Source organism: Anabrus simplex, chromosome 2 (assembly GCF_040414725.1).
Source record: "Anabrus simplex isolate iqAnaSimp1 chromosome 2, ASM4041472v1, whole genome shotgun sequence".
NCBI lineage: Eukaryota > Metazoa > Arthropoda > Insecta > Orthoptera > Tettigoniidae > Anabrus > Anabrus simplex.
The window spans coordinates 977,699,772-977,714,514 of record NC_090266.1 but is presented as its reverse complement, the minus strand read 5'-3'; positions in this window follow the sequence as shown (position 1 = coordinate 977,714,514).

Here is a 14,743-nt window from a genome sequence, read left to right as displayed (position 1 = left end):
GACATCTGACCATTTCTTCATGTTTTTTTTTTTTTTTTTTTCATTGTTTAAGGCCAATGATATATACAAAAAGATGTCAATTGTCATGAATGAGCAGCTCAGTTTTAATTGATTCTCTCATTTTTTAAATTTTCAAATCAAATGATGATCTTGTTGTTGTTGTATAGTTACTGGAGCCTCTGGGAATGGCGATCCTATCATAATAGTAGTCTAAATGAATATGGTACTTCTAAACTTGACTCAGAAAGGATTTAGGCATGCCCTGCAAGTTATGCGAAGTTCCTTGAGTGCTGGGGGAACTGTGAAAAATGGGCTACCAGTAGCCAACACCATGTAGGTGGCTATAATCATCGTTATCACCCTGACAGGAAAGGCAGAAGAAGTGGTTGATACTGTGGAGAATGCAGGTATAGAAATGATGGGGTTGAGCAAAGATAAATGTAAGGAGAAAGGAAAGATTTTTTGTTGTTTGTTACCCCCTGTGGGTGGGGGATGCAAATGAAGAATATACCCACGGTATCCCCTGCCTGTCCTAGGAGGCGACTAAAAGGGGCCCCAGGGGCTGTCAACTTGGGGACATGGGTTGGCAAACCACGGGGCCCTTAGCTGAATCCTGGCATTGCTTCCACTTACTTGTGCCAGGCTCCTCACTTTCATCTATCCTTTCCGACCTCCCTTGGTCAACTCTTGTTCTTTTCTGACGCCAGCGGTATTAGAGCATTCGAAGCCTAGGGAGTCTTTCATTTTCACACCCTCCGTGGCCCTTGCCTTTCTTCGTCCATTACATCATTTTTCAAAGTGACAGATCCCTACTTTTTTCTTCTCTTTGCTCTTTGTCTACCCCCCTGTGGTTGGGGGACGCTGACAAAGAATACACCCACGGTATCATCTGCCTGTCGTAAGAGGTGACTAAAAGGGGCGACCGGTGGATGACTGTATTAGAACCATGAAACTACTTTTGATTAATACCACCTCGCGGGGAACACCAAGGGTCGCCTTTACTTGCGGATAGTACTGCTATATTAGGTACACCAGAGGTTTGTGGTTAGTAGTAGCAGAGAGTGGTTCACTGTGGGTTTCCAGTACCCGTGATTAGTATCATTGTGAGAAACACCACAGGTCTGGGCGTTGCCTGTGATTAGTACCCACTATATGACGAACACCACGGGAATACCGGCGTCCGTGATTGGTACGTGTAGGTGAGGAACACCATTGGTTTGCGTTGCCTCTGAGTGACACCATTATGTGAGAAATACCAGAGGTCTGCATTACCTGTGCGACGTACAATACTTGTGAGTTGTACCATCGTGTGTGGAATACTGTGAGTCTACGCTACTTTTGATTAGTACCCCAACATGACAAATACCATGGTTCTATTTTACTAGTGATAACTACTATTATGAGGGGCCGTTGACCTGGATTTTAGAACCCTTTAGCCAACAGGCCCCCTCAATTCAGGATTGTGCATTAGAAGTGATCCCTTGGTCAGTAATACTATTTTTTATGTTAGTTTTTGGGTCGCATCCACTGAATTTAAATTCATATCCCTCCATTCATTCTTAATGACATTTTTTATTTTAGTCAGTGGATGATTTTGAACTTTTAATTTGTCATTACATTTTGTACCATTAGGGGCTGATGACCTAGATGTTAGGCCCCTTTAAACAACAAGCATCATCATCATTGTTTAAATAGGCCTAACAGCTAGGTCATCAGGCAAGGAAAGGAAAGAAGAGAATGAGGAAAGTATATACACTACACTGGAGCAGTGGCCGAGAGGAGAATAATGAAGTTGGCCTGATAATTTCAAAACAGCTGGAGGAGTATATGGAAATGGTAGAGTACATCAGCAACAGGATAATGAAAATTAGACTGAGAATCCGGAACGATGTGAAGGACTTCACAATCACAAGTGTACGCACCACAGACAGGGAACAAAGAGGAGGAGGATATTGATTTGGCAGTAAAAGAATGCTGTATGGAAATATATGAAGTAATAGGAAAGAAAGAGTTTATACAAAGCTGATGAATGAGGAAGATGGAGTGTTGATAACACATTGAGAAGAAATAAAGAGAAGATGGAAGGAGTATTTTGATAAACTGCTGAATGTGTGAAATTGTGTAGAGGAGTCGGGGAACATACCAGGGATGTATAAAATTAGTGTGGAAATGATAAAGGCTGTTGGACTACAATGGGCGTACAGATTGTTAATGAGCATATACAAGAAGCAGAAATGTGTACCAGAAGACTGGGGAAAGGGAATAATAATACCAGTGTTTAAGAAGGGGGGGACAAAAAAGTGTGTGATAACTATAGAGGAATCTCACATTTATCACAGGTGGCAAAAATACTGGAAAGGATATTAGAGAAGAAGAAAGGTAGAAGGAGCATTGCAGAAGGAACAGTATAGCTCTAGAAGTGGAGGATTTACAGCTGACCCAATCTTCAGCATGATGTAATTATTGGAAAAGAAATGGTAATATGGATCGGATCCAGTCATGACATGCATACATCTAATAAAGGCTTTCTTAGTGTTCCCAGGAGAAGGTTTGGGAAACCATGGTCAATAGGAGACTGGGTACACAAACTGTACAAATGGTACAAGCAATTTACAGCAGTGTACAGACTACGTTTGTGAAGATGGAATGATTTGCAAATGAAACTGGACTAAGGCAGAGGAGTGTGCTGTGACATCTTTTGTTTCTAATGGTTATGGACGAAATTGTAAAGAAGACAGTGGAAACGTGTGGGAATAGGGAGATCAAGGTATTACTGTTTAAAAACGATAGTGTGGTCTGGGAAACAGACAGCAAAGAAGTACAAAATCAACTTGACGCACTGAACTAGAAAATGGAAAAGTTTGGTATGAAAATTGGCACAGAGAAAAGCAAGACCATGGTGATATCAAGAGGAGAAAGACAAGGGAAAGGCACTGTGAAAATTGGTGATCAAAGCCTTGAAATTGTTGACAGTTTCAAATACCAAGGGAGTGAATTAATGCAGAATACAAGGCTGGACATGGAGATTAGGAAAAGGATGCAACAGGGCAATGCATTCTACCTGAGTGTAGGAAACCTTGTCTGGAATAAGGAAGTACCAAGGAAATGTAAAGAGATAAATGTACAAAATGCATTATGCACCCAGATTGATTTGTGCAGCTGAGACATGGACAATGGTATGTAGGGAGGAGAGTGGAATTCAAGCCAGCAAAATGAAATACCAAAGAAGTATGATAGGAAAGACAAGTGAAGACAGACTGAGAAACAAAGATGTGAGAAAAGAGGTCGAAATGGAAAACATAAAAGACAGAATCGATAGAAGTAAACTAACATGGTTTGGAAATGTAAAGAGGATGGAGGAGAAATAATACACTAAATCAGATGATGGAGATGAAGTTTGAGGGAAAGAGAGCAAGTGGGAGACTTAGAACATGTTGGATCAATTCAATAATGAGCAATCCAAGTAGAAACCTGGACTGGGACAAAATGGTCGACTCTAGTTCTCTTTGCATTTTCAATTAATTTAAATTTTTTCACAAAGGGATGTCGAAAAATGAAGAATTTGCTACTTACAGTCTGAGTATTCAGGTTTCGGACAAGATAAAGCCAGAATACGATTTAGAAAGTTATTTTCGTTCCTGTTTCTTGCATTGTAACAGAAAGCTGTCACAGGAATGAAATATCAGAGTAAGAACGTGATGATTTTGAGGCAGGAGACAAATTCATGGGTTTCTCTTGATGCTTGATATTCATTGCACATAAACATATATGTTGCTATATTCTGAGGATTGTCATCATCATCATCATCATCATCAATGTCCCGCTCCAGTCCCCCGGGTGTGGTTTCTGAGTATTGTGTACTCAAGTAAGTAGATGCGTAATAAGCTTTAGAACAGTGGTGTTGGAAGCATTTCTTGCAGGCAAAAGCTGACTCCAACGAGATTTGAATTCCTCTTAGCTAGCTCACTAGTATTGTGTTTCTCTGTGTTATCTGCTTCTTCATGTTATTTTTTTTATTTTTCTGTAATTATTTCAGGTGATGTATGTGTTAATGAGTACTCTTTGAAAACTTTGTGTTCATGAATCTCAAGGTACCGGGCAAGTTGGCTGTGTGGTTAGGAGTGCGCAGCTGTGAGCTCGCATCCAGGAGATAGTGGGTTCGAACCCCACAGTCGGCAGCCCTGAAGATGGTTTTCCGTAGTTTCCTATTTTCACACCAGTCAAATGCTGGGGCTGTACCTTAATTTTTCCTGTCCCATGGTCGCCATAAGACCTATCTGTGTCAGTGTGACGTACAGCAACTAACAAAAAGAGTAAGAAATTAAAAAATCTCAAGGTAAAGGAAGTAGGTTTCTTATATCTAAACTCAGATTCAAGTATTTTCAATCAGTAGTTTGGTGATGTGTTGCTAGTGTATCAGCAAAAGTAATGTGTTCTCTCACAAATCCATAGACTTCTCAGGAATTTAGCTCCATAGCATTTTCTGACCCCTTTCCTATTTCTTAATTTATCCCACTATCGTCTATATTTTCTTCGTGTTAATATCTTTAATTCAGATTAAATAGTTAATCAAACATTTTGTTGAAAACAACTTTATATGTTAATGACGTGCAAGCTCATCTGTGCAAGAAATGAATTTCCTACAAAGTAACTGCCTTATCCCTGGGTGAATCACACTCATTCAGAGATAAATTCTTTTAAAAGTTTATAATTTGTGGTTCTGAACCTCTCTCTGGAGTTACCTAAAATTTGTTATACATATTTCCAAGATGACATCAGTCACAAATTGAGAGTGACCACAGAAATTATGAGTACTAATATGGTAACCTAATTATTAACTACAGTAGAAGTCCACTATAGCGAGTGCGGCATATAACGAGAACCTCGTTATAACGACAATTTTTTGCTGCCCCTTCAAAATTACGATATTAAACTGTGTATTATCCTCCGGTAACAGCGAGAGCCCTATCACTGATGTAGCCGTTATTACGCGCTATTTTTCCCGGAACAGTATTTATGCACTCCAGCGATTAAGTTGCATGCAATCAATTACCTTCAATATCATCACTCATTTCAGAGGATAGTTCATATTTTCTCATGTCTAGGTACATTTCGGAAAGTCTATTCACATGAAAATTTTTGGCACATGCATTTCAAATATGTTTCATAATACATATACGGTTTGCCAGAGAAGGCTCTGTATGATATCGTATTTCTCCGAATCCAAGACTTTTTTTTCTCTCAGAATTTCATGCAAAAAATCAAGGGTTGTCTTGCATTCGCAGCCTAACAGTAACGAATACCACTTGCAACTACTGTGGTAACCACACTGTTTCTTTTCACCCCCTCACGCGCATGTACACACAAAACTCGTTGACAATAAACGACCTCCTCTTCATTATACATCACCCCCTGTGGATGGGGGACGCCGACGAAGAATACACCCACGGTCTCCCGTGCCTGTCGTGAGAGGTGACTAAAAGGGGCAACCAAGGGATGATTGTCTTGGAACCATGAAACTACTTGTGATTAGTACCACCACGCGGAGACCATCATGGGTCGCTTTTACTTGCGCGTAGTACCACTATATTGGGTACCAAATAGGTTTGTAATTAGTAGCACACAGGAGCACCGTGCGATCGGCTTTTGAAGTACCTGTGATTAGTACCACCATATGAGCAGGACCATGGGATGATAGCTACCGTGGTTCTGCCTTGCCTGTGATTAGTACCCACTATAAGAGGAACACCACAGGATAGGGGAAGGTCCCTGGTACACCATAGGTTTGCGTTGCCTGTAAATGGCGCCGCAAAGTGAGAAAAAACACAGGTCTGTATTTTATGTCGAATTTCATAACCTCTCGAGTAGTACAATAATGTGTGGAATACCGCAAGGCTCTGCTACTTTTGATTAGTACCGCAACAGGAGAAATACCATGGTTCTACTTTCCTAGCGATCAGTACCGTTATGAGGGGCCAATAACTTGGATTTTGGACCCCCTTTAGACTTCAAGCATCATCATTTCAGTCTTATGCTATAGCAGCAGTCCCTTGGTCAGTAATCCTATTCTTTTACGTCAGTTTGTGTAAATGTAAAGCATTGCGGTTCGCATCCACTGATTGTTTTAAATTCATGTCCATCCATTCATTCTTCGTTCTCACGCTTTGAATTCTGATCAGTGGAGAATGTTAGACTTTAAATTTGTCATTCCATTTCATCTCATTTTGTACCATTAGGGGCCGATGACCTCGATATTAGGCCCCTTTAAACAACAATCATCATCATTATACATCGCTAGGCGCGGCAACCGGTTTACATTGCCTGTGTGTAACGTCACTGGATCTTGGGAAATAGCGAAGAGTGAATTCCGCTCTATTAGCCTCTACAAAAACGTTTCTCAAATCTGCAGAATGGCATCAAAACATGGGAGCCTTCGAATCCTTAGAAAGGCCACGGCTACTCAGTGACAGAGTTACAAGACGTCTACTGTACTTGACGCTTGGAAAAAATTTTATAGTTTTATAGACAGCAGGAACATTTTCGTGATGGGTAGTTGTTTTGTAAGGATACGCGGAATAGGTATTGCCGGCAAATTAACAACGGGTTCTCGTCGATATTATGATGCCAATTTTAAGTTAATGGTTATTGAACACTCGGAAATGTAGAATAATTGTGCATAGGCCTAACTAAAGCAACATTTGATGTTAGCATGAAGACAAAGATAGCTAAAAAATGCGTACTGTACAAAAAATGCATTCAGTGGTCCGCGACAAGGACACTTTAACACTTTAGCGTCGACGTGTACATTTGCTTTTATCGTGGTAAAGTGCGGAAATCGATATACATTTTTCAGGTTGTTTTGGGCTATGGATGTTCGTAATTTCATTCGTAGATGACAATCAAAGACATAATTTATGTTCAAAGTTACTATTGGGGTGACATATGGTTATTAGGTTGACTATGCAACAGAGAAAGCGCATGTCACCCCTGACGGCCTTTTTACCTTTGTTGTTGTGGAACACTGTGCTCTGTGTTGTGAGCTTTTGGTTTACATGCCTTTCAACGAGTTCCTTGTAATTTACAGTTTTGTGACAAGAATTTAATTCATGTTATGTGTTTCTGTGTTGAGTAAGCCATGATTACTGATAAGAGAGATAGAAGAACAACTTGAAAAGGGTTCGAGTGTTGAATCAAGAGACGTTTATATTTAGGATTTGCAATGTGATAGCACCTTTTCCGAGTCGGAATTCGACAGTAGTTTGTGTATTGAGGACACTAGCAAAGATTCTGGTGCTGCATCGGGCGATGATTCGACCAAATCACCAGCCAGTGACACTTCTCAGGTTTGCAGAAACATTTTTTATTCACATGTAACCCCGGTTTACAATTTCATCTGAGTGCTAAATCTCAACCAGTATGTAAGAATAAAGCAATAATTGACTCCAACCCACATTATTTCCCTTTGCTATTAATAATTGAATTCTGATGGTTGCGTATGTCACCCCATTATGGGGTGACAAATGTCAGAGAAATTCCACTGTCTGTTGCGGAATGCACAGCATGCTGAGGAAGGAATGGGCACTGAGCTGCACTCGATGAACACCATTCGTGTTCTTGCTAGCGAATGGTAGCGCTAGTTTCGTGCGACAGCCTAAAGTTGACAGGTCCGGACACACTACCGTGTCACCCAATGAGGGATGACATACTATATTTTGTATGAGCGTCCGTCACCCCACATAGGGTGACATTGTCTTCAACATGTTAAGGAAGTCGAAGATGAAATTGTGAGGTATGTGCACGAAAAACTCAAGGGCGGAATGGCCATACTGTGGCGCAATAAACTTGTTCGTTGATCTTCAGCGTCCGCGATTAGGCCTATAGATCGCTAGCTGCTGAAGTTGGCCGAACCCGGCAAGCAAGACTTGCGCATAGCGGTAGCCGGTTATATCTGACACTGAGTAAAGGTAACAGTTTTATATGCAGCAAGAATATTTTCCTTATGGATCGTCATATTGTAGAGACGCATGGAATAGGTATTGCCGGCAACTTTTCAATGGGTTCTCTTCGGCATTACGATGCCAATTTTAAGTTAATGGTCGTTAAACCCGTGGAAATAAAGAATAATTGTGCAGCCGCAAAAAAATACAGCATAACGAAAGCCATTGTTCGGCGTCTAAAATGTGTACTGTACAACAAAGGCATTCAAATGATTTTACAAAGCACTTTTTGAGCATGATTTTAATTTTTGAAGGAGAAATTGGGGTTTGTCTTGGATTCGGAGAAATACGGTACTGTAATTTTTTCAGAATGAAATTAAACACACACTTTCATGAAAAATAACAAACAAGTAAGCCATAGTGTGGATGTCATCTGTGGAAACGCAAGTTTTGAACAAAGCGATTGCCTTTTCATACCGATTTTAGTGTGTATGGGATTTTCCCAACTTTTATACAAAAATCGGGTATAACGACAATCCGCTATGGCGAGTAAATTTTTCGCTGTTATGAATTTTCGCTATAATGGACTTCTACTCTATATCGTAAAAAGCACAGATCAGAATATGTAAAATACGGTGACTTAGGTGTGATAGAGGTGGTGATTTAACATGCTGACTGATTCTTTTACAATTTTTAATGTGGCATTCTCTAACGTAAGGTGATTAATACCCAACCCTGTCAGGAGACTCCATGTATACTTAATTGCTCTGCCCCTGCCACCAAACAACAAGCCTATTACTACAGACCCTCTCTCAGGACAGATGTTGTAGTGCTCACTGAGGTATGGGATGCACGGTTCATAGATGTTCTTCTTTCCAGCATTGACCTTGCTGGCTTGTTTAATGTTCATCTCAAAGCGGACAATTATATCTACCACCATGGTTCGATGTGACTGACCATGAATTGCAATGTTGTCTGCTCTTCTTTTAGAGCCAGTAAGTAGTAGATAAGAGTGAACTTTCTCATGGACTTCGCAAGTGTTCCTTTAAAGTTCTCCCTTAAGACAGAATCTAAACACATCTCTTCGAGTTTCGATCTGCCCGCGATCTGGATGACAGCGGTGAGTTGTGCCTGAGCATTTCTGCGGACTGCTCAAACTGCCGAAACATTGCAGGATATTTTCAGGGCATTTGTTCATTCAGTGTTTGATATTTCAGTTCGATTGCTTTCCTTTTTGGAGAAGTTTTTGCAGATTATTCTTGCTTCTTATACATCTTACGTGAATTCTATACCAACGAAATGGAAAAAATAAGATCGAACTAATTAAATGCTGCATTCATCATTTAACACCAACTATGTTACTAAATGCATTATTCAAACATGCCACAATTCTACTTAAATAGTATTACCCATATATATTTAAAATCCTATGAAAAAGAAAACATGCTCTACTTACTCCCGCAAATGTAACACTAGTGATTTTTCACAACATGGCAGTGGCAGTACCGTATAATCTCGCAAGTCAAAAAAATCATGACTACATAGTCCCAACCTGCATGATTAACAGTAACTGTAAGACGTCATATCGGAAGTAGGGTATCTAAACTGTATGGTTAGACACACTGAATTGAAGCCAACAGTTAGAAAATAACCATAAATCACTACTTTCAGTATCAACGGGGAGAAGGAGAAAGGTTGTACACTTGGTGTATAAGCTTATGTGTCAGGGACTATATAAATATGGTTTTAACTATGCTTTTTTGTATTCTTCTACCTGTCATTGAATGTCTATTAAGTCTTCAGCCCAAGAGCTCATTGAATCGTCATATAGCACCACCCATGTTTATGCAGTTTAAACTGCAAAAACCGATGGTGGTACTACAGCAAGTTGTACTAGGCATGATGAGTGAATTAGTGTGCCACTGGTTTCCTCATCATTGAATAAAGATTATAATTATGTTGATTTACAATCCTTCTGAGTTCATTAATTGTGAAATTGTTGTTTTAGTTTATAATGAAAGAACACTCTAAAAACTATATTTGCGCCTGTTGGATCACCTCATATCCTAACTTCCCTTCTTTTAATCATGTATTCATTAAGTTTAGCAAGGTTGTGTGAAAATGAAATGTGTGGTTTAGTTCTATGCTGCACCACCTTGTTACACTTTAAAATTATTTTATTATTCCCTCATTGTAAAGAGAAATTGTATGATCTATCAAAATATCATTGTTAGAAGTACTTAGCCTAGATAAAGTTGAACTTTTCATTGTAATTCAGTCATTTGGGAGCTGGAGATCTTAAGAGATTCAGGATTTGAGCATTGTACTTCATGTGTGCAATGAAGACTGCTTAGGAACCTGGTAACTGTTTCAGTAAAAAGTTTAGTCATAACTGACAGTGGTAGTGCATGTAAGATGCTGATGTAATAACTTCGTTTTAGAAGTTCCTTCAGATTCATAGGACACCTCTGTCTCCCAGCTGAACTATCTTTGAAAGTCTTCACTTAATTTTAATTATGATTGGTTGAATTTATATGGGATCATCGTGTGTAACGTTTATTTATTGACATAATGACTAAGGGTAAAGAGTCAAAAGCATCGCTTAGAGGAGTAAGAAATGAATTTGTAAAGTAAGTTTTAATACTGTACATAAAATTGATCCTTGTTGACTCCTGTTAAATCTGTAAATGTTGCTGAAACTGTAAATATATATATGAAAATTTTTATAAACGAGTTTTAAAATCTGCTTTTTATTTTATTTACTTCATGTACCTACAAAGATATACACAGATATATTTTCAGTGGTATATTTTTTCTCTTCAAATTAAGTCATAAGAATTGAATAGAAAAGTGGATGGTGCATGAGGCAGCTTTATAATCTAAGAATATCTTTTCCAAGCATATTGACATTTAGTAGAAGTCCATTCATCTTCCACATCTGTGGGTTGTTATAGTAACTTCCTGCTCACATGGGCTAGATCGATTCCTGGCTCTGCTCTGATGTGATTAAAACAAGGTGCATTCACCCTGTGGAAACACCACTGAGAAGAGCATTCCTGTTGTCTCTGTACAGAGTGATATGACATCTGTGAGCAGAGATGGAAGGGAAAGATGATGATCAGCAGAATTTGCAACACGGAGGAGGAGGAGAGAGTGTAGTGCTCATAGGTATATTACCATGTAAGTGAAGAATTGGTGGTGCTCAAGTCTAAAGCCAGAGCAGTTCAAACAGGAACTAGAAGAGGGGAAAAATTCATTCTCTAGAGAAATGCTAACATCGCCAATGACTGCATGTGTTCGGTGTGAAAGATACTCCTCATGAAAATACAGACAGCATAATAATGGATATTGCCTCAGAAATTGGTGTCAACCTACAGCTAGAGGATGTCGATAGAAGTCACTGGGTGGGTCCAGTGATATTGAACAAGCCATATCCATATGATCAGTTCACAAACCAAATCGAAGCAAAACACAAGTCACACTGTTCCATCTTCACAACCATACTGCAGACCATAAACTGAATATCTGTTGGGAAGGAAGACAACTTGATTTCTCAGCCATCTAGTACCTTGCGATTCAACTCCATAATTTACTCACATTTAAGGGACATTGCCATTCTGTCGGCATGAAGGTTAGAGCAAGGAACAGCTCCCTTAGGATGTTAACAGCATGTTACAAATGTTGGGGAGCACATCCAGCAACTTTGCAGAACTACAGCTTTGGTACACACTTTCTGTGCAGTTGAGTATACTTGTCGTGTATGGGCCAAGTCTGTGCATTTCAAGAAAGTGGATACTGCCTTGAATGAAACATGTCTTATCATCCGGTGGTATTTGAATGTGCTAAGATACATCAGCCCATTGTTGGTAGATTTACTGGTATGCTAAAGAACTCCTATGGGACTGCAACCTGCAGCAGTTACATGAACATGATGAACAAGAATAATAATAATACTTCATGAAATTTGAACACCTTTAAATTAAATAAAACACACACCAGATTTGTACTCTAGAATCTGCATTGAGAAATAATCATCAGATTGACCAACATGAGAACTATAAGAAAGTATGTAGGAAGCAGGCAGGAAACACTACAACGTCCATGAGAAAGTATGCGTTACGGTTAAAAAGAACTTGGCGATTATCGCTTGAGCTAAGTAAAATTAATGGAAAAATAAAGTTACAGACCAAAATTCAACAATCAATTAAAATAAAGTTTTATTTATTCATGTCAGTAGCACAATATAGATTACAGATTCAAATTAGATAAAATATATGAAATTACAATATTTACATAAAATTAAACAGTTATTTACAAAATATCGGCCCAGAATTTGGCCACGTTAACAGCACTGATACTGGCCTGTGCCAGATCAAGTTCTGTGCATTTAACAGGGTATAGAGGGCAATTAATAAGGTGCCTTGTCGTTTGTACCATGCCGCATTCACATAGGGTCTGATTCCCCTTCAGGAGACCCCATTTCTTCATGTTGTCCTTTGATCTTCCAACGCCTGCTCTTAGTCTGTTTAGTGCCTTCCATGTAGTCCAGATTTCTTTATGACCAGGGCTTTTCCTCCAATTTTTGGCATTCTGGATGAAAAGGGATCTTCTGATTCCAGAGTAGAAGTCAGGTCTTCCTTGCATCTGAACAAGCAGGGGATGAGGAGTGCATAAACCTGTTCCTGGACTTCAATCGAGTTGGTGGTAGTTTGTGTCCATGTAGGGGGTGGGCTGAGCTGGTAGAAGCCCTTCTTCTCCATATTTGCAGCTACTTCGCATCTGATCTCAGGAGGGGCTATTCCTGCAAGGGAGTACAGTTTGTCTGTTGGTGTTGGTTTCAGACATCCTGTAATGTCTGCATGTTTCATTCAGGGCGACATCGACCTTTCTAGCATGTGTAGATTTATACCAAACGGGACTATCATACTCCCCTGCTGAGTAACAATGTGCTAAGGCTGTTGTCCTTACCATATGAGGGTGCGCGTCCCACTTTGAACCTGTCACTTTACGGAGCAGGGAGTTCTGAGAGGAGACCTTTGCTTTGATGTTTGAACAGTGCTCCCTGCAAATTAGAGAATGATCCAAAGTAACACCCAAGTATTTTTGTGTGTAATTATGTTCTAGAACTTTGTCCTTCCAGTTCACTTGCAGCTTCCTTGAAGCTTGTTTGTTCTTCAGATGAAAAGCACATACTTGAGTTTTTGATGGGTTTGGTTTGAGATTATTGGTCTCGTAGTAGTGAGACAAAATATCCAATGCTGAAGTGAGATTGTTTTCTACTCTTTCAAAGCATTCACTCTGAGTAGCCAAGGCCAGATCATCAGCGTAAAGGAAGCTTTTAGTATGAGGTGGATGTGGCTGGTCGTTGGTATTGTACCAGGAATGCCTGTGGCCTGGCACATTATACTTCATTATTTATTCAAGAACTGCTATGCTTTAGCATTGGAAACAGCCTGATGAATGAATGTTCTCGACTCTGCTGCTTGCTGCAGGAGTGAGAGAGACAGCACGATGTTACGGAGCGAGGAACCGTCTGCGTGACGTAATCGCCACATGTTGTAGACCCACTCCCTATGTAATGGTCTAGAAACATTTTAATAACTAATAAACGGCTTAAGTTATGGAAATATGAGCTACACCAGCGTGAAGCCTGCATTTATAAAGGATAGTAGCCAAAATTTGAAGCCGATGTTAGACGAGGAAGGAGCCACCACAATAGCCTAATATCAAGAAAAATACACGAATGACGAAGACCATATCATCTGCTTCCAAACTCAAGGAATACGACTCCACTCACAGCTGCACATACTTACCTCTGTCTATATAATCGGATTTTGTTAACAACAAAAGCAGTTTATCATATATACATGTGAAGACATCATTTAAGTAAACAATAAGACTTCTTAAGAGAACTACAACATTACCGACGATCGCAAGCACCAGATTATGTACCGCTCAACTGTGGACTCTAAAGACGGGAATGAAGATATACTCTAGACACGCACTATCAAGTCCATGAAATGTTTTAAACTCATTATTTTAATGTATTTTAATATGTTCTGTATATTTTAATGTGTTTATTGTATTAGTATATATAACTTAGATTTAAGCTTAGGATAGATTTTACAGTCAAATTTCTAGCCCTGAAGAAGATAGCTGTATACCCATACACATAACTCACAATCAAATACAGTGTTTCCATACGGCATCCTCCTTTAGACAGAGTAATGTCAATTATTGTTTGATACATATGTAAAGGTATTTATGTTCAGCTGATGATGACAATTAGGGTCAAAACCAGTACTGTAAGCTAATTCTTATAATAAACAGTATTGATAGGGTGGAAATCCTTTCTTATGTGTACACATGGACACTGAGGTAGAACTCGCACTCACCAAGTACATTTTACATTTAAAGTTCAAAAGGAGAAATAGCGCTTACCACAGAGACTGGTCCCATCATGGGATAAACGACTACCGCATCTACACCCGAAGCAGTTGAGCAGAAAAAGACCTAGACAGTTTGCTTCACTCTCACGAGGAGCCCGAAGCCGGAAATCGTGCGATCACATGTGACCAATCAGGTCACGGAATTTCTCACTCGACATCCATATTCACCAATCCTACCAATAAGAACGTTTTTTGAGACCATTCTATCTGATGAAGCCGGAAACAACTAGAACAGTTAAAATCGGCATGTGCAGGTACATGCCACGAAAATTTCACAAATGTACATACATCAAAAACTTCACATAATAATTCTTTATAGTTCCAGAAAAAGATTTTCAATATAAATTGTTCATTACA